This window comes from Osmerus eperlanus, chromosome 11 (genome assembly GCF_963692335.1).
Source record: "Osmerus eperlanus chromosome 11, fOsmEpe2.1, whole genome shotgun sequence".
Taxonomy (NCBI): Eukaryota; Metazoa; Chordata; class Actinopteri; order Osmeriformes; family Osmeridae; genus Osmerus; species Osmerus eperlanus.
Window position 1 is genome coordinate 82756 of NC_085028.1, and position 24102 is coordinate 106857.

Consider the following 24102-nt stretch of genomic DNA (forward strand, 5'->3'; position numbering starts at 1 on the left):
CTTCCTCGTTGTCCACAGAATTGTGTTCCTTTCTCTGAACTGGGTCCGTCTTGATTCCTCTCAAGCTGTTGAAGATGCCTAATTAAGGAATGGTGTTCTTGTAATTGGAAACAAGCTATCTCAAAATGTTTGTGGTTAATTCTTAAGCAAGAGACCACTTGGCGTAATCGATAGGGCATCTGACTTCTGATCTGAAGATTAAGGGTTCGAGTCCCTTCGTGGTTGTCATCAGCATGATGGATCTTGATTGCTGTTGAAGAACTTTAAAAGCCATAAGTTGTTCTCGTTTTTGGAATAAAGCCATCTCAAAGTGTTTATCTGAACTTGATGGATCGCGACTCCAGTTGAGCTGTCGAAGATGCTTTATAGAAAAAGTTGTTCACATGTTGTAGGAAACAAGTCTTTCTCAAAGTGTGTGTGGTTAGATCAGGAAGAAGTGAATACATGTTGTTACGGATAAGGCGTCTGACTTAAGGAATAGTGTTCTCGTAATTGGAAACAAGCTATCTCAAAATGTTTGTGGTTAGCTCTGAAGCAAGAGACCACGTGGCCTAATGGATAAGGCGTCTGACTTCGAATCAGAAGATTAAGGGTTCGAGTCCCTTCGTGGTTGTCATCAGCATGATGGATCTTGATTGCTGTTGAAGAGCTTTAAAAGCCATAAGTTGTTCTCGTTTTTGGAAACAAGCCATCTCAAAGTGTTGATCTGAACTTGATGGATCGCGACTCCAGTCGAGCTGTCGAAGATGCTTGATGGAAAAAGTTGTTCCCATGTTGTAGGAAACAGTCTGTCTCAAAGTGTGTGTGGTTAAATTAGCAAGAAGTGAATACATGTCTTTACGAATAAGGCGTCTGACTTAAGGAATAGTGTTCTCGTAATTGGAAACAAGCTATCTCAAAATGTTTGTGGTTAATTCTTAAGCAAGAGACCACTTGGCGTAATCGATAGGGCATCTGACTTCCGATCTGAAGATTAAGGGTTCGAGTCCCTTCGTGGTTGTCATCAGCATGATGGATCTTGATTGCTGTTGAAGAACTTTAAAAGCCATAAGTTGTTCTCGTTTTTGGAATAAAGCCATCTCAAAGTGTTTATCTGAACTTGATGGATCGCGACTCCAGTCGAGCTGTCGAAGATGCTTGATGGAAAAAGTTTTTCCCATGTTGTAGGAAACAGTCTGTCTCAAAGTGTGTGTGGTTAAATTAGCAAGAAGTGAATACATGTCGTTACGGATAAGGCGTCTGGCTTATGGTGAGAAGATTGAGAGTCGCTTCCTGGTTGTCCACAGAATTGTGTTCCTTTCTCTGAACTAGATCCATCTTGACTCCTCTCAAGCTGTTGAAGATGCCTAATTAAGGAATGGTGTTCTTGTAATTGGAAACAAGCTATCTCAAATGTTTGTGGTTACTTCTGAAGCAAGAGACCACGTGGCCTAATGGATAAGGCGTCTGACTTCGAATCAGAAAATTAGGGGTTCGAGTCCCTTCGTGGTTGTCATCAGCATGATGGATCTTGATTGCTGTTGAAGAGCTTTAAAAGCCATAAGTTGTTCTCGTTTTTGGAAACAAGCCATCTCAAAGTGTTGATCTGAACTTGATGGATCGCGACTCCAGTCGAGCTGTCGAAGATGCTTGATGGAAAAAGTTGTTCCCATGTTGTAGGAAACAGTCTGTCTCAAAGTGTGTGTGGTTAAATTAGCAATAAGTGAATACATGTCGTTACGGATAAGGCATCTGACTTAAGGAATAGTGTTCTCGTAATTGGAAACAAGCTATCTCAAAATGTTTGTGGTTAATTCTTAAGCAAGAGACCACTTGGCGTAATCGATAGGGCATCTGACTTCCGATCTGAAGATTAAGGGTTCGAGTCCCTTCGTGGTTGTCATCAGCATGATGAATCTTGATTGCTGTTGAAGAACTTTAAAAGCCATAAGTTGTTCTCGTTTTTGGAATAAAGCCATCTCAAAGTGTTTATCTGAACTTGATGGATCGCGACTCCAGTTGAGCAGTCGAAGATGCTTTATAGAAAAAGTTGTTCACATGTTGTAGGAAACAAGTCTGTCTCAAAGTGTGTGTGGTTAGATCAGCAAGAAGTGAATACATGTCGTTACGGATAAGGCGTCTGACTTAAGGAATAGTGTTCTCGTAATTGGAAACAAGCTATCTCAAAATGTTTGTGGTTAGTTCTGAAGCAAGAGACCACGTGGCCTAATGGATAAGGCGTCTGACTTCGGATTAGAAGATTAAGGGTTCGAATCCCTTAGTGGTTGTCATCAGCATGATGGATCTTGATTGCTGTTGAAGAGCTTTAAAAGCCATAAGTTGTTCTTGTTTTTGGAAACAAGCTATCTCAAAGTGTTGATCTGAACTTGATGGATCGCGACTCCAGTCGAGCTGTCGAAGATGCTTGATGGAAAAAGTTGTTCCCATGTTGTAGGAAACAGTCTGTCTCAAAGTGTGTGTGGTTAAATTAGCAAGAAGTGAATACATGTCGTTACGGATAAGGCGTCTGACTTATGGTGAGAAGATTGAGAGTCGCTTCCTCGTTGTCCACAGAATTGTGTTCCTTTCTCTGAACTGGGTCCGTCTTGATTCCTCTCAAGCTGTTGAAGATGCCTAATTAAGGAATGGTGTTCTTGTAATTGGAAACAAGCTATCTCAAAATGTTTGTGGTTATTTCTTAAGCAAGAGTCCACTTGGCGTAATCAATAGGGCATCTGACTTCCGATCTGAAGATTAAGGGTTCGAGTCCCTTCGTGGTTGTCATCAGCATGATGGATCTTGATTGCTGTTGAAGAGCTTTAAAAGCCATAAGTTGTTCTTGTTTTTGGAAACAAGCTATCTCAAAGTGTTGATCTGAACTTGATGGATCGCGACTCCAGTCGAGCTGTCGAAGATGCTTGATGGAAAAAGTTGTTCCCATGTTGTAGGAAACAGTCTGTCTCAAAGTGTGTGTGGTTAAATTAGCAAGAAGTGAATACATGTCGTTACGGATAAGGCGTCTGACTTATGGTGAGAAGATTGAGAGTCGCTTCCTCGTTGTCCACAGAATTGTGTTCCTTTCTCTGAACTGGGTCCGTCTTGATTCCTCTCAAGCTGTTGAAGATGCCTAATTAAGGAATGGTGTTCTTGTAATTGGAAACAAGCTATCTCAAAATGTTTGTGGTTATTTCTTAAGCAAGAGTCCACTTGGCGTAATCGATAGGGCATCTGACTTCCGATCTGAAGATTAAGGGTTCGAGTCCCTTCGTGGTTGTCATCAGCATGATGGATCTTGATTGCTGTTGAAGAGCTTTAAAAGCCATAAGTTGTTCTTGTTTTTGGAAACAAGCTATCTCAAAGTGTTGATCTGAACTTGATGGATCGCGACTCCAGTCGAGCTGTCGAAGATGCTTGATGGAAAAAGTTGTTCCCATGTTGTAGGAAACAGTCTGTCTCAAAGTGTGTGTGGTTAAATTAGCAAGAAGTGAATACATGTCGTTACGGATAAGGCGTCTGACTTATGGTGAGAAGATTGAGAGTCGCTTCCTCGTTGTCCACAGAATTTTGTTCCTTTCTCTGAACTGGGTCCGTCTTGATTCCTCTCAAGCTGTTGAAGATGCCTAATTAAGGAATGGTGTTCTTGTAATTGGAAACAAGCTATCTCAAAATGTTTGTGGTTAATTCTTAAGCAAGAGACCACGTGGCCTAATGGATAAGGCGTCTGACTTCGGATCAGAAGATTAAGGGTTCGAGTCCCTTCGTGGTTGTCATCAGCATGATGGATCTTGATTGCTGTTGAAGAGCTTTAAAAGCCATAAGTTGTTCTCGTTTTTGGAAACAAGCCATCCTAAAGTGTTGATCTGAACTTGATGGATCGCGACTCCAGTCGAGCTGTCGAAGATGCTTGATGGAAAAAGTTGTTCCCATGTTGTAGGAAACAGTCTGTCTCAAAGTGTGTGTGGTTAAATTAGCAAGAAGTGAATACATGTCGTTACGGATAAGGCGTCTGACTTATGGTGAGAAGATTGAGAGTCGCTTCCTCGTTGTCCACAGAATTGTGTTCCTTTCTCTGAACTGGGTCCGTCTTGATTCCTCTCAAGCTGTTGAAGATGCCTAATTAAGGAATGGTGTTCTTGTAATTGGAAACAAGCTATCTCAAAATGTTTGTGGTTAATTCTTAAGCAAGAGACCACTTGGCGTAATCGATAGGGCATCTGACTTCCGATCTGAAGATTAAGGGTTCGAGTCCCTTCGTGGTTGTCATCAGCATGATGGATCTTGATTGCTGTTGAAGAACTTTAAAAGCCATAAGTTGTTCTCGTTTTTGGAATAAAGCCATCTCAAAGTGTTTATCTGAACTTGATGGATCGCGACTCCAGTTGAGCTGTCGAAGATGCTTTATAGAAAAAGTTGTTCACATGTTGTAGGAAACAAGTCTGTCTCAAAGTGTGTGTGGTTAGATCAGGAAGAAGTGAATACATGTTGTTACGGATAAGGCGTCTGACTTAAGGAATAGTGTTCTCGTAATTGGAAACAAGCTATCTCAAAATGTTTGTGGTTAGCTCTGAAGCAAGAGACCACGTGGCCTAATGGATAAGGCGTCTGACTTCGAATCAGAAGATTAAGGGTTCGAGTCCCTTCGTGGTTGTCATCAGCATGATGGATCTTTATTGCTGTTGAAGAGCTTTAAAAGCCATAAGTTGTTCTCGTTTTTGGAAACAAGCCATCTCAAAGTGTTGATCTGAACTTGATGGATCGCGACTCCAGTCGAGCTGTCGAAGATGCTTGATGGAAAAAGTTGTTCCCATGTTGTAGGAAACAGTCTGTCTCAAAGTGTGTGTGGTTAAATTAGCAAGAAGTGAATACATGTCGTTACGGATAAGGCGTCTGACTTATGGTGAGAAGATTGAGAGTCGCTTCCTCGTTGTCCACAGAATTTTGTTCCTTTCTCTGAACTGGGTCCGTCTTGATTCCTCTCAAGCTGTTGAAGATGCCTAATTAAGGAATGGTGTTCTTGTAATTGGAAACAAGCTATCTCAAAATGTTTGTGGTTAATTCTTAAGCAAGAGACCACGTGGCCTAATGGATAAGGCGTCTGACTTCGGATCAGAAGATTAAGGGTTCGAGTCCCTTCGTGGTTGTCATCAGCATGATGGATCTTGATTGCTGTTGAAGAGCTTTAAAAGCCATAAGTTGTTCTCGTTTTTGGAAACAAGCCATCTCAAAGTGTTGATCTGAACTTGATGGATCGCGACTCCAGTCGAGCTGTCGAAGATGCTTGATAGAAAAAGATGTTCACATGTTGTAGGAAACAAGTCTGTGTCAACGTGTGTGTGGTTAGATCAGGAAGAAGTGAATACATGTTGTTACGGATAAGGCGTCTGACTTAAGGAATAGTGTTCTCGTAATTGGAAACAAGCTATCTCAAAATGTTTGTGGTTATTTCTTAAGCAAGAGTCCACTTGGCGTAATCGATAGGGCATCTGACTTCCGATCTGAAGATTAAGGGTTCGAGTCCCTTCGTGGTTGTCATCAGCATGATGAATCTTGATTGCTGTTGAAGAACTTTAAAAGCCATAAGTTGTTCTCGTTTTTGGAATAAAGCCATCTCAAAGTGTTTATCTGAACTTGATGGATCGCGACTCCAGTTGAGCAGTCGAAGATGCTTTATAGAAAAAGTTGTTCACATGTTGTAGGAAACAAGTCTGTCTCAAAGTGTGTGTGGTTAGATCAGCAAGAAGTGAATACATGTCGTTACGGATAAGGCGTCTGACTTAAGGAATAGTGTTCTCGTAATTGGAAACAAGCTATCTCAAAATGTTTGTGGTTAGTTCTGAAGCAAGAGACCACGTGGCCTAATGGATAAGGCGTCTGACTTCGGATTAGAAGATTAAGGGTTCGAATCCCTTAGTGGTTGTCATCAGCATGATGGATCTTGATTGCTGTTGAAGAGCTTTAAAAGCCATAAGTTGTTCTTGTTTTTGGAAACAAGCTATCTCAAAGTGTTGATCTGAACTTGATGGATCGCGACTCCAGTCGAGCTGTCGAAGATGCTTGATGGAAAAAGTTGTTCCCATGTTGTAGGAAACAGTCTGTCTCAAAGTGTGTGTGGTTAAATTAGCAAGAAGTGAATACATGTCGTTACGGATAAGGCGTCTGACTTATGGTGAGAAGATTGAGAGTCGCTTCCTCGTTGTCCACAGAATTGTGTTCCTTTCTCTGAACTGGGTCCGTCTTGATTCCTCTCAAGCTGTTGAAGATGCCTAATTAAGGAATGGTGTTCTTGTAATTGGAAACAAGCTATCTCAAAATGTTTGTGGTTATTTCTTAAGCAAGAGTCCACTTGGCGTAATCGATAGGGCATCTGACTTCCGATCTGAAGATTAAGGGTTCGAGTCCCTTCGTGGTTGTCATCAGCATGATGGATCTTGATTGCTGTTGAAGAGCTTTAAAAGCCATAAGTTGTTCTTGTTTTTGGAAACAAGCTATCTCAAAGTGTTGATCTGAACTTGATGGATCGCGACTCCAGTCGAGCTGTCGAAGATGCTTGATGGAAAAAGTTGTTCCCATGTTGTAGGAAACAGTCTGTCTCAAAGTGTGTGTAGTTAAATTAGCAAGAAGTGAATACATGTCGTTACGGATAAGGCGTCTGACTTATGGTGAGAAGATTGAGAGTCGCTTCCTCGTTGTCCACAGAATTGTGTTCCTTTCTCTGAACTGGGTCCGTCTTGATTCCTCTCAAGCTGTTGAAGATGCCTAATTAAGGAATGGTGTTCTTGTAATTGGAAACAAGCTATCTCAAAATGTTTGTGGTTATTTCTTAAGCAAGAGTCCACTTGGCGTAATCGATAGGGCATCTGACTTCCGATCTGAAGATTAAGGGTTCGAGTCCCTTCGTGGTTGTCATCAGCATGATGGATCTTGATTGCTGTTGAAGAGCTTTAAAAGCCATAAGTTGTTCTTGTTTTTGGAAACAAGCTATCTCAAAGTGTTGATCTGAACTTGATGGATCGCGACTCCAGTCGAGCTGTCGAAGATGCTTGATGGAAAAAGTTGTTCCCATGTTGTAGGAAACAGTCTGTCTCAAAGTGTGTGTGGTTAAATTAGCAAGAAGTGAATACATGTCGTTACGGATAAGGCGTCTGACTTATGGTGAGAAGATTGAGAGTCGCTTCCTCGTTGTCCACAGAATTTTGTTCCTTTCTCTGAACTGGGTCCGTCTTGATTCCTCTCAAGCTGTTGAAGATGCCTAATTAAGGAATGGTGTTCTTGTAATTGGAAACAAGCTATCTCAAAATGTTTGTGGTTAATTCTTAAGCAAGAGACCACGTGGCCTAATGGATAAGGCGTCTGACTTCGGATCAGAAGATTAAGGGTTCGAGTCCCTTCGTGGTTGTCATCAGCATGATGGATCTTGATTGCTGTTGAAGAACTTTAAAAGCCATAAGTTGTTCTCGTTTTTGGAATAAAGCCATCTCAAAGTGTTTATCTGAACTTGATGGATCGCGACTCCAGTTGAGCTGTCGAAGATGCTTTATAGAAAAAGTTGTTCACATGTTGTAGGAAACAAGTCTGTCTCAAAGTGTGTGTGGTTAGATCAGGAAGAAGTGAATACATGTTGTTACGGATAAGGCGTCTGACTTAAGGAATAGTGTTCTCGTAATTGGAAACAAGCTATCTCAAATGTTTGTGGTTACTTCTGAAGCAAGAGACCACGTGGCCTAATGGATAAGGCGTCTGACTTCGAATCAGAAAATTAGGGGTTCGAGTCCCTTCGTGGTTGTCATCAGCATGATGGATCTTGATTGCTGTTGAAGAGCTTTAAAAGCCATAAGTTGTTCTCGTTTTTGGAAACAAGCCATCTCAAAGTGTTGATCTGAACTTGATGGATCGCGACTCCAGTCGAGCTGTCGAAGATGCTTGATGGAAAAAGTTGTTCCCATGTTGTAGGAAACAGTCTGTCTCAAAGTGTGTGTGGTTAAATTAGCAAGAAGTGAATACATGTCGTTACGGATAAGGCGTCTGACTTAAGGAATAGTGTTCTCGTAATTGGAAACAAGCTATCTCAAAATGTTTGTGGTTAGTTCTGAAGCAAGAGACCACGTGGCCTAATGGATAAGGCGTCTGACTTCGGATTAGAAGATTAAGGGTTCGAATCCCTTAGTGGTTGTCATCAGCATGATGGATCTTGATTGCTGTTGAAGAACTTTAAAAGCCATAAGTTGTTCTCGTTTTTGGAATAAAGCCATCTCAAAGTGTTTATCTGAACTTGATGGATCGCGACTCCAGTCGAGCTGTCGAAGATGCTTGATGGAAAAAGTTGTTCCCATGTTGTAGGAAACAGTCTGTCTCAAAGTGTGTGTGGTTAAATTAGCAAGAAGTGAATACATGTCGTTACGGATAAGGCGTCTGACTTATGGTGAGAAGATTGAGAGTCGCTTCCTCGTTGTCCACAGAATTTTGTTCCTTTCTCTGAACTGGGTCCGTCTTGATTCCTCTCAAGCTGTTGAAGATGCCTAATTAAGGAATGGTGTTCTTGTAATTGGAAACAAGCTATCTCAAAATGTTTGTGGTTAATTCTTAAGCAAGAGACCACTTGGCGTAATCGATAGGGCGTCTGACTTCCGATCTGAAGATTAAGGGTTCGAGTCCCTTCGTGGTTGTCATCAGCATGATGGATCTTGATTGCTGTTGAAGAACTTTAAAAGCCATAAGTTGTTCTCGTTTTTGGAATAAAGCCATCTCAAAGTGTTTATCTGAACTTGATGGATCGCGACTCCAGTTGAGCTGTCGAAGATGCTTTATAGAAAAAGTTGTTCACATGTTGTAGGAAACAAGTTTGTCTCAAAGTGTGTGTGGTTAGATCAGGAAGAAGTGAATACATGTTGTTACGGATAAGGCGTCTGACTTAAGGAATAGTGTTCTCGTAATTGGAAACAAGCTATCTCAAAATGTTTGTGGTTAGCTCTGAAGCAAGAGACCACGTGGCCTAATGGATAAGGCGTCTGACTTCGAATCAGAAGATTAAGGGTTCGAGTCCCTTCGTGGTTGTCATCAGCATGATGGATCTTGATTGCTGTTGAAGAGCTTTAAAAGCCATAAGTTGTTCTCGTTTTTGGAAACAAGCCATCTCAAAGTGTTGATCTGAACTTGATGGATCGTGACTCCAGTCGAGCTGTCGAAGATGCTTGATGGAAAAAGTTGTTCCCATGTTGTAGGAAACAGTCTGTCTCAAAGTGTGTGTGGTTAAATTAGCAAGAAGTGAATACATGTCGTTACGGATAAGGCGTCTGACTTATGGTGAGAAGATTGAGAGTCGCTTCCTCGTTGTCCACAGAATTTTGTTCCTTTCTCTGAACTGGGTCCGTCTTGATTCCTCTCAAGCTGTTGAAGATGCCTAATTAAGGAATGGTGTTCTTGTAATTGGAAACAAGCTATCTCAAAATGTTTGTGGTTAATTCTTAAGCAAGAGACCACGTGGCCTAATGGATAAGGCGTCTGACTTCGGATCAGAAGATTAAGGGTTCGAGTCCCTTCGTGGTTGTCATCAGCATGATGGATCTTGATTGCTGTTGAAGAGCTTTAAAAGCCATAAGTTGTTCTCGTTTTTGGAAACAAGCCATCTCAAAGTGTTGATCTGAACTTGATGGATCGCGACTCCAGTCGAGCTGTCGAAGATGCTTGATGGAAAAAGTTGTTCCCATGTTGTAGGAAACAGTCTGTCTCAAAGTGTGTGTGGTTAGATCAGGAAGAAGTGAATACATGTTGTTACGGATAAGGCGTCTGACTTAAGGAATAGTGTTCTCGTAATTGGAAACAAGCTATCTCAAAATGTTTGTGGTTAGCTCTGAAGCAAGAGACCACGTGGCCTAATGGATAAGGCGTCTGACTTCGAATCAGAAGATTAAGGGTTCGAGTCCCTTCGTGGTTGTCATCAGCATGATGGATCTTTATTGCTGTTGAAGAGCTTTAAAAGCCATAAGTTGTTCTCGTTTTTGGAAACAAGCCATCTCAAAGTGTTGATCTGAACTTGATGGATCGCGACTCCAGTCGAGCTGTCGAAGATGCTTGATGGAAAAAGTTGTTCCCATGTTGTAGGAAACAGTCTGTCTCAAAGTGTGTGTGGTTAAATTAGCAAGAAGTGAATACATGTCGTTACGGATAAGGCGTCTGACTTATGGTGAGAAGATTGAGAGTCGCTTCCTCGTTGTCCACAGAATTTTGTTCCTTTCTCTGAACTGGGTCCGTCTTGATTCCTCTCAAGCTGTTGAAGATGCCTAATTAAGGAATGGTGTTCTTGTAATTGGAAACAAGCTATCTCAAAATGTTTGTGGTTAATTCTTAAGCAAGAGACCACGTGGCCTAATGGATAAGGCGTCTGACTTCGGATCAGAAGATTAAGGGTTCGAGTCCCTTCGTGGTTGTCATCAGCATGATGGATCTTGATTGCTGTTGAAGAGCTTTAAAAGCCATAAGTTGTTCTCGTTTTTGGAAACAAGCCATCTCAAAGTGTTGATCTGAACTTGATGGATCGCGACTCCAGTCGAGCTGTCGAAGATGCTTGATGGAAAAAGTTGTTCCCATGTTGTAGGAAACAGTCTGTCTCAAAGTGTGTGTGGTTAAATTAGCAAGAAGTGAATACATGTCGTTACGGATAAGGCGTCTGACTTATGGTGAGAAGATTGAGAGTCGCTTCCTCGTTGTCCACAGAATTGTGTTCCTTTCTCTGAACTGGGTCCGTCTTGATTCCTCTCAAGCTGTTGAAGATGCCTAATTAAGGAATGGTGTTCTTGTAATTGGAAACAAGCTATCTCAAAATGTTTGTGGTTAATTCTTAAGCAAGAGACCACTTGGCGTAATCGATAGGGCATCTGACTTCCGATCTGAAGATTAAGGGTTCGAGTCCCTTCGTGGTTGTCATCAGCATGATGGATCTTGATTGCTGTTGAAGAACTTTAAAAGCCATAAGTTGTTCTCGTTTTTGGAATAAAGCCATCTCAAAGTGTTTATCTGAACTTGATGGATCGCGACTCCAGTTGAGCTGTCGAAGATGCTTTATAGAAAAAGTTGTTCACATGTTGTAGGAAACAAGTCTGTCTCAAAGTGTGTGTGGTTAGATCAGGAAGAAGTGAATACATGTTGTTACGGATAAGGCGTCTGACTTAAGGAATAGTGTTCTTGTAATTGGAAACAAGCTATCTCAAAATGTTTGTGGTTAGCTCTGAAGCAAGAGACCACGTGGCCTAATGGATAAGGCGTCTGACTTCGAATCAGAAGATTAAGGGTTCGAGTCCCTTCGTGGTTGTCATCAGCATGATGGATCTTGATTGCTGTTGAAGAGCTTTAAAAGCCATAAGTTGTTCTCGTTTTTGGAAACAAGCCATCTCAAAGTGTTGATCTGAACTTGATGGATCGCGACTCCAGTCGAGCTGTCGAAGATGCTTGATGGAAAAAGTTGTTCCCATGTTGTAGGAAACAGTCTGTCTCAAAGTGTGTGTGGTTAAATTAGCAATAAGTGAATACATGTCGTTACGGATAAGGCATCTGACTTAAGGAATAGTGTTCTCGTAATTGGAAACAAGCTATCTCAAAATGTTTGTGGTTAATTCTTAAGCAAGAGACCACTTGGCGTAATCGATAGGGCATCTGACTTCCGATCTGAAGATTAAGGGTTCGAGTCCCTTCGTGGTTGTCATCAGCATGATGAATCTTGATTGCTGTTGAAGAACTTTAAAAGCCATAAGTTGTTCTCGTTTTTGGAATAAAGCCATCTCAAAGTGTTTATCTGAACTTGATGGATCGCGACTCCAGTTGAGCTGTCGAAGATGCTTTATAGAAAAAGTTGTTCACATGTTGTAGGAAACAAGTCTTTCTCAAAGTGTGTGTGGTTAGATCAGGAAGAAGTGAATACATGTTGTTACGGATAAGGCGTCTGACTTAAGGAATAGTGTTCTCGTAATTGGAAACAAGCTATCTCAAAATGTTTGTGGTTAGCTCTGAAGCAAGAGACCACGTGGCCTAATGGATAAGGCGTCTGACTTCGAATCAGAAGATTAAGGGTTCGAGTCCCTTCGTGGTTGTCATCAGCATGATGGATCTTGATTGCTGTTGAAGAGCTTTAAAAGCCATAAGTTGTTCTCGTTTTTGGAAACAAGCCATCTCAAAGTGTTGATCTGAACTTGATGGATCGCGACTCCAGTCGAGCTGTCGAAGATGCTTGATGGAAAAAGTTGTTCCCATGTTGTAGGAAACAGTCTGTCTCAAAGTGTGTGTGGTTAAATTAGCAAGAAGTGAATACATGTCTTTACGAATAAGGCGTCTGACTTAAGGAATAGTGTTCTCGTAATTGGAAACAAGCTATCTCAAAATGTTTGTGGTTAATTCTTAAGCAAGAGACCACTTGGCGTAATCGATAGGGCATCTGACTTCCGATCTGAAGATTAAGGGTTCGAGTCCCTTCGTGGTTGTCATCAGCATGATGGATCTTGATTGCTGTTGAAGAACTTTAAAAGCCATAAGTTGTTCTCGTTTTTGGAATAAAGCCATCTCAAAGTGTTTATCTGAACTTGATGGATCGCGACTCCAGTCGAGCTGTCGAAGATGCTTGATGGAAAAAGTTTTTCCCATGTTGTAGGAAACAGTCTGTCTCAAAGTGTGTGTGGTTAAATTAGCAAGAAGTGAATACATGTCGTTACGGATAAGGCGTCTGGCTTATGGTGAGAAGATTGAGAGTCGCTTCCTGGTTGTCCACAGAATTGTGTTCCTTTCTCTGAACTAGATCCATCTTGACTCCTCTCAAGCTGTTGAAGATGCCTAATTAAGGAATGGTGTTCTTGTAATTGGAAACAAGCTATCTCAAATGTTTGTGGTTACTTCTGAAGCAAGAGACCACGTGGCCTAATGGATAAGGCGTCTGACTTCGAATCAGAAAATTAGGGGTTCGAGTCCCTTCGTGGTTGTCATCAGCATGATGGATCTTGATTGCTGTTGAAGAGCTTTAAAAGCCATAAGTTGTTCTCGTTTTTGGAAACAAGCCATCTCAAAGTGTTGATCTGAACTTGATGGATCGCGACTCCAGTCGAGCTGTCGAAGATGCTTGATGGAAAAAGTTGTTCCCATGTTGTAGGAAACAGTCTGTCTCAAAGTGTGTGTGGTTAAATTAGCAATAAGTGAATACATGTCGTTACGGATAAGGCATCTGACTTAAGGAATAGTGTTCTCGTAATTGGAAACAAGCTATCTCAAAATGTTTGTGGTTAATTCTTAAGCAAGAGACCACTTGGCGTAATCGATAGGGCATCTGACTTCCGATCTGAAGATTAAGGGTTCGAGTCCCTTCGTGGTTGTCATCAGCATGATGAATCTTGATTGCTGTTGAAGAACTTTAAAAGCCATAAGTTGTTCTCGTTTTTGGAATAAAGCCATCTCAAAGTGTTTATCTGAACTTGATGGATCGCGACTCCAGTTGAGCAGTCGAAGATGCTTTATAGAAAAAGTTGTTCACATGTTGTAGGAAACAAGTCTGTCTCAAAGTGTGTGTGGTTAGATCAGCAAGAAGTGAATACATGTCGTTACGGATAAGGCGTCTGACTTAAGGAATAGTGTTCTCGTAATTGGAAACAAGCTATCTCAAAATGTTTGTGGTTAGTTCTGAAGCAAGAGACCACGTGGCCTAATGGATAAGGCGTCTGACTTCGGATTAGAAGATTAAGGGTTCGAATCCCTTAGTGGTTGTCATCAGCATGATGGATCTTGATTGCTGTTGAAGAGCTTTAAAAGCCATAAGTTGTTCTTGTTTTTGGAAACAAGCTATCTCAAAGTGTTGATCTGAACTTGATGGATCGCGACTCCAGTCGAGCTGTCGAAGATGCTTGATGGAAAAAGTTGTTCCCATGTTGTAGGAAACAGTCTGTCTCAAAGTGTGTGTGGTTAAATTAGCAAGAAGTGAATACATGTCGTTACGGATAAGGCGTCTGACTTATGGTGAGAAGATTGAGAGTCGCTTCCTCGTTGTCCACAGAATTGTGTTCCTTTCTCTGAACTGGGTCCGTCTTGATTCCTCTCAAGCTGTTGAAGATGCCTAATTAAGGAATGGTGTTCTTGTAATTGGAAACAAGCTATCTCAAAATGTTTGTGGTTATTTCTTAAGCAAGAGTCCACTTGGCGTAATCGATAGGGCATCTGACTTCCGATCTGAAGATTAAGGGTTCGAGTCCCTTCGTGGTTGTCATCAGCATGATGGATCTTGATTGCTGTTGAAGAGCTTTAAAAGCCATAAGTTGTTCTTGTTTTTGGAAACAAGCTATCTCAAAGTGTTGATCTGAACTTGATGGATCGCGACTCCAGTCGAGCTGTCGAAGATGCTTGATGGAAAAAGTTGTTCCCATGTTGTAGGAAACAGTCTGTCTCAAAGTGTGTGTGGTTAAATTAGCAAGAAGTGAATACATGTCGTTACGGATAAGGCGTCTGACTTATGGTGAGAAGATTGAGAGTCGCTTCCTCGTTGTCCACAGAATTGTGTTCCTTTCTCTGAACTGGGTCCGTCTTGATTCCTCTCAAGCTGTTGAAGATGCCTAATTAAGGAATGGTGTTCTTGTAATTGGAAACAAGCTATCTCAAAATGTTTGTGGTTATTTCTTAAGCAAGAGTCCACTTGGCGTAATCGATAGGGCATCTGACTTCCGATCTGAAGATTAAGGGTTCGAGTCCCTTCGTGGTTGTCATCAGCATGATGGATCTTGATTGCTGTTGAAGAGCTTTAAAAGCCATAAGTTGTTCTCGTTTTTGGAAACAAGCCATCTCAAAGTGTTGATCTGAACTTGATGGATCGCGACTCCAGTCGAGCTGTCGAAGATGCTTGATGGAAAAAGTTGTTCCCATGTTGTAGGAAACAGTCTGTCTCAAAGTGTGTGTGGTTAAATTAGCAAGAAGTGAATACATGTCGTTACGGATAAGGCGTCTGACTTATGGTGAGAAGATTGAGAGTCGCTTCCTCGTTGTCCACAGAATTTTGTTCCTTTCTCTGAACTGGGTCCGTCTTGATTCCTCTCAAGCTGTTGAAGATGCCTAATTAAGGAATGGTGTTCTTGTAATTGGAAACAAGCTATCTCAAAATGTTTGTGGTTAATTCTTAAGCAAGAGACCACGTGGCCTAATGGATAAGGCGTCTGACTTCGGATCAGAAGATTAAGGGTTCGAGTCCCTTCGTGGTTGTCATCAGCATGATGGATCTTGATTGCTGTTGAAGAGCTTTAAAAGCCATAAGTTGTTCTCGTTTTTGGAAACAAGCCATCTCAAAGTGTTGATCTGAACTTGATGGATCGCGACTCCAGTCGAGCTGTCGAAGATGCTTGATGGAAAAAGTTGTTCCCATGTTGTAGGAAACAGTCTGTCTCAAAGTGTGTGTGGTTAAATTAGCAAGAAGTGAATACATGTCGTTACGGATAAGGCGTCTGACTTATGGTGAGAAGATTGAGAGTCGCTTCCTCGTTGTCCACAGAATTGTGTTCCTTTCTCTGAACTGGGTCCGTCTTGATTCCTCTCAAGCTGTTGAAGATGCCTAATTAAGGAATGGTGTTCTTGTAATTGGAAACAAGCTATCTCAAAATGTTTGTGGTTAATTCTTAAGCAAGAGACCACTTGGCGTAATCGATAGGGCATCTGACTTCCGATCTGAAGATTAAGGGTTCGAGTCCCTTCGTGGTTGTCATCAGCATGATGGATCTTGATTGCTGTTGAAGAACTTTAAAAGCCATAAGTTGTTCTCGTTTTTGGAATAAAGCCATCTCAAAGTGTTTATCTGAACTTGATGGATCGCGACTCCAGTTGAGCTGTCGAAGATGCTTTATAGAAAAAGATGTTCACATGTTGTAGGAAACAAGTCTGTGTCAACGTGTGTGTGGTTAGATCAGGAAGAAGTGAATACATGTTGTTACGGATAAGGCGTCTGACTTAAGGAATAGTGTTCTCGTAATTGGAAACAAGCTATCTCAAAATGTTTGTGGTTAGCTCTGAAGCAAGAGACCACGTGGCCTAATGGATAAGGCGTCTGACTTCGAATCAGAAGATTAAGGGTTCGAGTCCCTTCGTGGTTGTCATCAGCATGATGGATCTTGATTGCTGTTGAAGAGCTTTAAAAGCCATAAGTTGTTCTCGTTTTTGGAAACAAGCCATCTCAAAGTGTTGATCTGAACTTGATGGATCGCGACTCCAGTCGAGCTGTCGAAGATGCTTGATGGAAAAAGTTGTTCCCATGTTGTAGGAAACAGTCTGTCTCAAAGTGTGTGTGGTTAAATTAGCAAGAAGTGAATACATGTCGTTACGGATAAGGCGTCTGACTTATGGTGAGAAGATTGAGAGTCGCTTCCTCGTTGTCCACAGAATTTTGTTCCTTTCTCTGAACTGGGTCCGTCTTGATTCCTCTCAAGCTGTTGAAGATGCCTAATTAAGGAATGGCGTTCTTGTAATTGGAAACAAGCTATCTCAAAATGTTTGTGGTTAATTCTTAAGCAAGAGACCACGTGGTCTAATGGATAAGGCGTCTGACTTCGGATCAGAAGATTAAGGGTTCGAGTCCCTTCGTGGTTGTCATCAGCATGATGGATCTTGATTGCTGTTGAAGAGCTTTAAAAGCCATAAGTTGTTCTCGTTTTTGGAAACAAGCCATCTCAAAGTGTTGATCTGAACTTGATGGATCGCGACTCCAGTCGAGCTGTCGAAGATGCTTGATGGAAAAAGTTGTTCCCATGTTGTAGGAAACAGTCTGTCTCAAAGTGTGTGTGGTTAAATTAGCAAGAAGTGAATACATGTCGTTACGGATAAGGCGTCTGACTTATGGTGAGAAGATTGAGAGTCGCTTCCTCGTTGTCCACAGAATTGTGTTCCTTTCTCTGAACTGGGTCCGTCTTGATTCCTCTCAAGCTGTTGAAGATGCCTAATTAAGGAATGGTGTTCTTGTAATTGGAAACAAGCTATCTCAAAATGTTTGTGGTTAATTCTTAAGCAAGAGACCACTTAGCGTAATCGATAGGGCATCTGACTTCCGATCAGAAAATTAAGGGTTCAAGTCCCTTCGTGGTTGTCATCAGCATGATGGATCTTGATTGCTGTTGAAGAACTTTAAAAGCCATAAGTTGTTCTCGTTTTTGGAATAAAGCCATTTCAAAGTGTTGATCTGAACTTGATGGATCGCGACTCCAGTCGAGCTGTCGAAGATGCTTGATGGAAAAAGTTGTTCCCATGTTGTAGGAAACAGTCTGTCTCAAAGTGTGTGTGGTTAAATTAGCAAGAAGTGAATACATGTCGTTACGGATAAGGCGTCTGACTTATGGTGAGAAGATTGAGAGTCGCTTCCTCGTTGTCCACAGAATTGTGTTCCTTTCTCTGAACTGGGTCCGTCTTGATTCCTCTCAAGCTGTTGAAGATGCCTAATTAAGGAATGGTGTTCTTGTAATTGGAAACAAGCTATCTCAAAATGTTTGTGGTTAATTCTTAAGCAAGAGACCACTTGGCGTAATCGATAGGGCATCTGACTTCTGATCTGAAGATTAAGGGTTCGAGTCCCTTCGTGGTTGTCATCAGCATGATGGATCTTGATTGCTGTTGAAGAACTTTAAAAGCCATAAGTTGTTCTCGTTTTTGGAATAAAGCCATCTCAAAGTGTTTATCTGAACTTGATGGATCGCGACTCCAGTTGAGCTGTCGAAGATGCTTTATAGAAAAAGTTGTTCACATGTTGTAGGAAACAAGTCTTTCTCAAAGTGTGTGTGGTTAGATCAGGAAGAAGTGAATACATGTTGTTACGGATAAGGCGTCTGACTTAAGGAATAGTGTTCTCGTAATTGGAAACAAGCTATCTCAAAATGTTTGTGGTTAGCTCTGAAGCAAGAGACCACGTGGCCTAATGGATAAGGCGTCTGACTTCGAATCAGAAGATTAAGGGTTCGAGTCCCTTCGTGGTTGTCATCAGCATGATGGATCTTGATTGCTGTTGAAGAGCTTTAAAAGCCATAAGTTGTTCTCGTTTTTGGAAACAAGCCATCTCAAAGTGTTGATCTGAACTTGATGGATCGCGACTCCAGTCGAGCTGTCGAAGATGCTTGATGGAAAAAGTTGTTCCCATGTTGTAGGAAACAGTCTGTCTCAAAGTGTGTGTGGTTAAATTAGCAAGAAGTGAATACATGTCTTTACGAATAAGGCGTCTGACTTAAGGAATAGTGTTCTCGTAATTGGAAACAAGCTATCTCAAAATGTTTGTGGTTAATTCTTAAGCAAGAGACCACTTGGCGTAATCGATAGGGCATCTGACTTCCGATCTGAAGATTAAGGGTTCGAGTCCCTTCGTGGTTGTCATCAGCATGATGGATCTTGATTGCTGTTGAAGAACTTTAAAAGCCATAAGTTGTTCTCGTTTTTGGAATAAAGCCATCTCAAAGTGTTTATCTGAACTTGATGGATCGCGACTCCAGTCGAGCTGTCGAAGATGCTTGATGGAAAAAGTTTTTCCCATGTTGTAGGAAACAGTCTGTCTCAAAGTGTGTGTGGTTAAATTAGCAAGAAGTGAATACATGTCGTTACGGATAAGGCGTCTGGCTTATGGTGAGAAGATTGAGAGTCGCTTCCTGGTTGTCCACAGAATTGTGTTCCTTTCTCTGAACTAGATCCATCTTGACTCCTCTCAAGCTGTTGAAGATGCCTAATTAAGGAATGGTGTTCTTGTAATTGGAAACAAGCTATCTCAAATGTTTGTGGTTACTTCTGAAGCAAGAGACCACGTGGCCTAATGGATAAGGCGTCTGACTTCGAATCAGAAAATTAGGGGTTCGAGTCCCTTCGTGGTTGTCATCAGCATGATGGATCTTGATTGCTGTTGAAGAGCTTTAAAAGCCATAAGTTGTTCTCGTTTTTGGAAACAAGCCATCTCAAAGTGTTGATCTGAACTTGATGGATCGCGACTCCAGTCGAGCTGTCGAAGATGCTTGATGGAAAAAGTTGTTCCCATGTTGTAGGAAACAGTCTGTCTCAAAGTGTGTGTGGTTAAATTAGCAATAAGTGAATACATGTCGTTACGGATAAGGCATCTGACTTAAGGAATAGTGTTCTCGTAATTGGAAACAAGCTATCTCAAAATGTTTGTGGTTAATTCTTAAGCAAGAGACCACTTGGCGTAATCGATAGGGCATCTGACTTCCGATCTGAAGATTAAGGGTTCGAGTCCCTTCGTGGTTGTCATCAGCATGATGAATCTTGATTGCTGTTGAAGAACTTTAAAAGCCATAAGTTGTTCTCGTTTTTGGAATAAAGCCATCTCAAAGTGTTTATCTGAACTTGATGGATCGCGACTCCAGTTGAGCAGTCGAAGATGCTTTATAGAAAAAGTTGTTCACATGTTGTAGGAAACAAGTCTGTCTCAAAGTGTGTGTGGTTAGATCAGCAAGAAGTGAATACATGTCGTTACGGATAAGGCGTCTGACTTAAGGAATAGTGTTCTCGTAATTGGAAACAAGCTATCTCAAAATGTTTGTGGTTAGTTCTGAAGCAAGAGACCACGTGGCCTAATGGATAAGGCGTCTGACTTCGGATTAGAAGATTAAGGGTTCGAATCCCTTAGTGGTTGTCATCAGCATGATGGATCTTGATTGCTGTTGAAGAGCTTTAAAAGCCATAAGTTGTTCTTGTTTTTGGAAACAAGCTATCTCAAAGTGTTGATCTGAACTTGATGGATCGCGACTCCAGTCGAGCTGTCGAAGATGCTTGATGGAAAAAGTTGTTCCCATGTTGTAGGAAACAGTCTGTCTCAAAGTGTGTGTGGTTAAATTAGCAAGAAGTGAATACATGTCGTTACGGATAAGGCGTCTGACTTATGGTGAGAAGATTGAGAGTCGCTTCCTCGTTGTCCACAGAATTGTGTTCCTTTCTCTGAACTGGGTCCGTCTTGATTCCTCTCAAGCTGTTGAAGATGCCTAATTAAGGAATGGTGTTCTTGTAATTGGAAACAAGCTATCTCAAAATGTTTGTGGTTATTTCTTAAGCAAGAGTCCACTTGGCGTAATCGATAGGGCATCTGACTTCCGATCTGAAGATTAAGGGTTCGAGTCCCTTCGTGGTTGTCATCAGCATGATGGATCTTGATTGCTGTTGAAGAGCTTTAAAAGCCATAAGTTGTTCTTGTTTTTGGAAACAAGCTATCTCAAAGTGTTGATCTGAACTTGATGGATCGCGACTCCAGTCGAGCTGTCGAAGATGCTTGATGGAAAAAGTTGTTCCCATGTTGTAGGAAACAGTCTGTCTCAAAGTGTGTGTGGTTAAATTAGCAAGAAGTGAATACATGTCGTTACGGATAAGGCGTCTGACTTATGGTGAGAAGATTGAGAGTCGCTTCCTCGCTGTCCACAGAATTGTGTTCCTTTCTCTGAACTGGGTCCGTCTTGATTCCTCTCAAGCTGTTGAAGATGCCTAATTAAGGAATGGTGTTCTTGTAATTGGAAACAAGCTATCTCAAAATGTTTGTGGTTATTTCTTAAGCAAGAGTCCACTTGGCGTAATCGATAGGGCATCTGACTTCCGATCTGAAGATTAAGGGTTCGAGTCCCTTCGTGGTTGTCATCAGCATGATGAATCTTGATTGCTGTTGAAGAACTTTAAAAGCCATAAGTTGTTCTCGTTTTTGGAATAAAGCCATCTCAAAGTGTTTATCTGAACTTGATGGATCGCGACTCCAGTTGAGCAGTCGAAGATGCTTTATAGAAAAAGTTGTTCACATGTTGTAGGAAACAAGTCTGTCTCAAAGTGTGTGTGGTTAGATCAGCAAGAAGTGAATACATGTCGTTACGGATAAGGCGTCTGACTTAAGGAATAGTGTTCTCGTAATTGGAAACAAGCTATCTCAAAATGTTTGTGGTTAGTTCTGAAGCAAGAGACCACGTGGCCTAATGGATAAGGCGTCTGACTTCGGATTAGAAGATTAAGGGTTCGAATCCCTTAGTGGTTGTCATCAGCATGATGGATCTTGATTGCTGTTGAAGAGCTTTAAAAGCCATAAGTTGTTCTTGTTTTTGGAAACAAGCTATCTCAAAGTGTTGATCTGAACTTGATGGATCGCGACTCCAGTCGAGCTGTCGAAGATGCTTGATGGAAAAAGTTGTTCCCATGTTGTAGGAAACAGTCTGTCTCAAAGTGTGTGTGGTTAAATTAGCAAGAAGTGAATACATGTCGTTACGGATAAGGCGTCTGACTTATGGTGAGAAGATTGAGAGTCGCTTCCTCGTTGTCCACAGAATTGTGTTCCTTTCTCTGAACTGGGTCCGTCTTGATTCCTCTCAAGCTGTTGAAGATGCCTAATTAAGGAATGGTGTTCTTGTAATTGGAAACAAGCTATCTCAAAATGTTTGTGGTTATTTCTTAAGCAAGAGTCCACTTGGCGTAATCGATAGGGCATCTGACTTCCGATCTGAAGATTAAGGGTTCGAGTCCCTTCGTGGTTGTCATCAGCATGATGGATCTTGATTGCTGTTGAAGAGCTTTAAAAGCCATAAGTTGTTCTTGTTTTTGGAAACAAGCTATCTCAAAGTGTTGATCTGAACTTGATGGATCGCGACTCCAGTCGAGCTGTCGAAGATGCTTGATGGAAAAAGTTGTTCCCATGTTGTAGGAAACAGTCTGTCTCAAAGTGTGTGTGGTTAAATTAGCAAGAAGTGAATACATGTCGTTACGGATAAGGCGTCTGACTTATGGTGAGAAGATTGAGAGTCGCTTCCTCGTTGTCCACAGAATTGTGTTCCTTTCTCTGAACTGGGTCCGTCTTGATTCCTCTCAAGCTGTTGAAGATGCCTAATTAAGGAATGGTGTTCTTGTAATTGGAAACAAGCTATCTCAAAATGTTTGTGGTTATTTCTTAAGCAAGAGTCCACTTGGCGTAATCGATAGGGCATCTGACTTCCGATCTGAAGATTAAGGGTTCGAGTCCCTTCGTGGTTGTCATCAGCATGATGGATCTTGATTGCTGTTGAAGAGCTTTAAAAGCCATAAGTTGTTCTTGTTTTTGGAAACAAGCTATCTCAAAGTGTTGATCTGAACTTGATGGATCGCGACTCCAGTCGAGCTGTCGAAGATGCTTGATGGAAAAAGTTGTTCCCATGTTGTAGGAAACAGTCTGTCTCAAAGTGTGTGTGGTTAAATTAGCAAGAAGTGAATACATGTCGTTACGGATAAGGCGTCTGACTTATGGTGAGAAGATTGAGAGTCGCTTCCTCGTTGTCCACAGAATTTTGTTCCTTTCTCTGAACTGGGTCCGTCTTGATTCCTCTCAAGCTGTTGAAGATGCCTAATTAAGGAATGGTGTTCTTGTAATTGGAAACAAGCTATCTCAAAATGTTTGTGGTTAATTCTTAAGCAAGAGACCACGTGGCCTAATGGATAAGGCGTCTGACTTCGGATCAGAAGATTAAGGGTTCGAGTCCCTTCGTGGTTGTCATCAGCATGATGGATCTTGATTGCTGTTGAAGAGCTTTAAAAGCCATAAGTTGTTCTCGTTTTTGGAAACAAGCCATCCTAAAGTGTTGATCTGAACTTGATGGATCGCGACTCCAGTCGAGCTGTCGAAGATGCTTGATGGAAAAAGTTGTTCCCATGTTGTAGGAAACAGTCTGTCTCAAAGTGTGTGTGGTTAAATTAGCAAGAAGTGAATACATGTCGTTACGGATAAGGCGTCTGACTTATGGTGAGAAGATTGAGAGTCGCTTCCTCGTTGTCCACAGAATTGTGTTCCTTTCTCTGAACTGGGTCCGTCTTGATTCCTCTCAAGCTGTTGAAGATGCCTAATTAAGGAATGGTGTTCTTGTAATTGGAAACAAGCTATCTCAAAATGTTTGTGGTTAATTCTTAAGCAAGAGACCACTTGGCGTAATCGATAGGGCATCTGACTTCCGATCTGAAGATTAAGGGTTCGAGTCCCTTCGTGGTTGTCATCAGCATGATGGATCTTGATTGCTGTTGAAGAACTTTAAAAGCCATAAGTTGTTCTCGTTTTTGGAATAAAGCCATCTCAAAGTGTTTATCTGAACTTGATGGATCGCGACTCCAGTTGAGCTGTCGAAGATGCTTTATAGAAAAAGTTGTTCACATGTTGTAGGAAACAAGTCTGTCTCAAAGTGTGTGTGGTTAGATCAGGAAGAAGTGAATACATGTTGTTACGGATAAGGCGTCTGACTTAAGGAATAGTGTTCTCGTAATTGGAAACAAGCTATCTCAAAATGTTTGTGGTTAGCTCTGAAGCAAGAGACCACGTGGCCTAATGGATAAGGCGTCTGACTTCGAATCAGAAGATTAAGGGTTCGAGTCCCTTCGTGGTTGTCATCAGCATGATGGATCTTTATTGCTGTTGAAGAGCTTTAAAAGCCATAAGTTGTTCTCGTTTTTGGAAACAAGCCATCTCAAAGTGTTGATCTGAACTTGATGGATCGCGACTCCAGTCGAGCTGTCGAAGATGCTTGATGGAAAAAGTTGTTCCCATGTTGTAGGAAACAGTCTGTCTCAAAGTGTGTGTGGTTAAATTAGCAAGAAGTGAATACATGTCGTTACGGATAAGGCGTCTGACTTATGGTGAGAAGATTGAGAGTCGCTTCCTCGTTGTCCACAGAATTTTGTTCCTTTCTCTGAACTGGGTCCGTCTTGATTCCTCTCAAGCTGTTGAAGATGCCTAATTAAGGAATGGTGTTCTTGTAATTGGAAACAAGCTATCTCAAAATGTTTGTGGTTAATTCTTAAGCAAGAGACCACGTGGCCTAATGGATAAGGCGTCTGACTTCGGATCAGAAGATTAAGGGTTCGAGTCCCTTCGTGGTTGTCATCAGCATGATGGATCTTGATTGCTGTTGAAGAGCTTTAAAAGCCATAAGTTGTTCTCGTTTTTGGAAACAAGCCATCTCAAAGTGTTGATCTGAACTTGATGGATTGCGACTCCAGTCGAGCTGTCGAAGATGCTTGATGGAAAAAGTTGTTCCCATGTTGTAGGAAACAGTCTGTCTCAAAGTGTGTGTGGTTAAATTAGCAAGAAGTGAATACATGTCGTTACGGATAAGGCGTCTGACTTATGGTGAGAAGATTGAGAGTCGCTTCCTCGTTGTC

At 41.6% G+C, this 24102-nt stretch overlaps 22 non-coding genes across 22 annotated transcripts; all 22 read left to right on the forward strand.

Moving 5' to 3' along the window:
- Positions 1-540: 540 nt before the first annotated feature.
- On the forward strand, positions 541-613 carry trnar-ucg (transfer RNA arginine (anticodon UCG)). The gene has a single exon. It is a non-coding gene; the product is annotated as a tRNA-Arg (tRNA).
- Positions 614-1419: 806 nt separating this feature from the next.
- trnar-ucg (transfer RNA arginine (anticodon UCG)) lies at positions 1420-1492 on the forward strand. Its single transcript has one exon. It is a non-coding gene; the product is annotated as a tRNA-Arg (tRNA).
- Positions 1493-3673: 2181 nt separating this feature from the next.
- On the forward strand, positions 3674-3746 carry trnar-ucg (transfer RNA arginine (anticodon UCG)). The gene has a single exon. It is a non-coding gene; the product is annotated as a tRNA-Arg (tRNA).
- Positions 3747-4554: 808 nt separating this feature from the next.
- trnar-ucg (transfer RNA arginine (anticodon UCG)) lies at positions 4555-4627 on the forward strand. The gene has a single exon. It is a non-coding gene; the product is annotated as a tRNA-Arg (tRNA).
- A 420-nt stretch (positions 4628-5047) lies between these two features.
- On the forward strand, positions 5048-5120 carry trnar-ucg (transfer RNA arginine (anticodon UCG)). The gene has a single exon. It is a non-coding gene; the product is annotated as a tRNA-Arg (tRNA).
- Positions 5121-7302: 2182 nt separating this feature from the next.
- On the forward strand, positions 7303-7375 carry trnar-ucg (transfer RNA arginine (anticodon UCG)). The gene has a single exon. It is a non-coding gene; the product is annotated as a tRNA-Arg (tRNA).
- A 314-nt stretch (positions 7376-7689) lies between these two features.
- On the forward strand, positions 7690-7762 carry trnar-ucg (transfer RNA arginine (anticodon UCG)). The gene has a single exon. It is a non-coding gene; the product is annotated as a tRNA-Arg (tRNA).
- A 1195-nt stretch (positions 7763-8957) lies between these two features.
- On the forward strand, positions 8958-9030 carry trnar-ucg (transfer RNA arginine (anticodon UCG)). Its single transcript has one exon. It is a non-coding gene; the product is annotated as a tRNA-Arg (tRNA).
- A 420-nt stretch (positions 9031-9450) lies between these two features.
- On the forward strand, positions 9451-9523 carry trnar-ucg (transfer RNA arginine (anticodon UCG)). The gene has a single exon. It is a non-coding gene; the product is annotated as a tRNA-Arg (tRNA).
- A 314-nt stretch (positions 9524-9837) lies between these two features.
- Positions 9838-9910, forward strand: trnar-ucg (transfer RNA arginine (anticodon UCG)). The gene has a single exon. It is a non-coding gene; the product is annotated as a tRNA-Arg (tRNA).
- A 420-nt stretch (positions 9911-10330) lies between these two features.
- trnar-ucg (transfer RNA arginine (anticodon UCG)) lies at positions 10331-10403 on the forward strand. Its single transcript has one exon. It is a non-coding gene; the product is annotated as a tRNA-Arg (tRNA).
- An 808-nt stretch (positions 10404-11211) lies between these two features.
- trnar-ucg (transfer RNA arginine (anticodon UCG)) lies at positions 11212-11284 on the forward strand. The gene has a single exon. It is a non-coding gene; the product is annotated as a tRNA-Arg (tRNA).
- Positions 11285-11986: 702 nt separating this feature from the next.
- On the forward strand, positions 11987-12059 carry trnar-ucg (transfer RNA arginine (anticodon UCG)). The gene has a single exon. It is a non-coding gene; the product is annotated as a tRNA-Arg (tRNA).
- Positions 12060-12865: 806 nt separating this feature from the next.
- On the forward strand, positions 12866-12938 carry trnar-ucg (transfer RNA arginine (anticodon UCG)). Its single transcript has one exon. It is a non-coding gene; the product is annotated as a tRNA-Arg (tRNA).
- A 2181-nt stretch (positions 12939-15119) lies between these two features.
- On the forward strand, positions 15120-15192 carry trnar-ucg (transfer RNA arginine (anticodon UCG)). Its single transcript has one exon. It is a non-coding gene; the product is annotated as a tRNA-Arg (tRNA).
- Positions 15193-16000: 808 nt separating this feature from the next.
- On the forward strand, positions 16001-16073 carry trnar-ucg (transfer RNA arginine (anticodon UCG)). The gene has a single exon. It is a non-coding gene; the product is annotated as a tRNA-Arg (tRNA).
- A 420-nt stretch (positions 16074-16493) lies between these two features.
- trnar-ucg (transfer RNA arginine (anticodon UCG)) lies at positions 16494-16566 on the forward strand. The gene has a single exon. It is a non-coding gene; the product is annotated as a tRNA-Arg (tRNA).
- A 1301-nt stretch (positions 16567-17867) lies between these two features.
- On the forward strand, positions 17868-17940 carry trnar-ucg (transfer RNA arginine (anticodon UCG)). Its single transcript has one exon. It is a non-coding gene; the product is annotated as a tRNA-Arg (tRNA).
- Positions 17941-18746: 806 nt separating this feature from the next.
- Positions 18747-18819, forward strand: trnar-ucg (transfer RNA arginine (anticodon UCG)). The gene has a single exon. It is a non-coding gene; the product is annotated as a tRNA-Arg (tRNA).
- A 3555-nt stretch (positions 18820-22374) lies between these two features.
- trnar-ucg (transfer RNA arginine (anticodon UCG)) lies at positions 22375-22447 on the forward strand. Its single transcript has one exon. It is a non-coding gene; the product is annotated as a tRNA-Arg (tRNA).
- Positions 22448-23255: 808 nt separating this feature from the next.
- trnar-ucg (transfer RNA arginine (anticodon UCG)) lies at positions 23256-23328 on the forward strand. Its single transcript has one exon. It is a non-coding gene; the product is annotated as a tRNA-Arg (tRNA).
- Positions 23329-23748: 420 nt separating this feature from the next.
- trnar-ucg (transfer RNA arginine (anticodon UCG)) lies at positions 23749-23821 on the forward strand. The gene has a single exon. It is a non-coding gene; the product is annotated as a tRNA-Arg (tRNA).
- Positions 23822-24102: the final 281 nt, after the last annotated feature.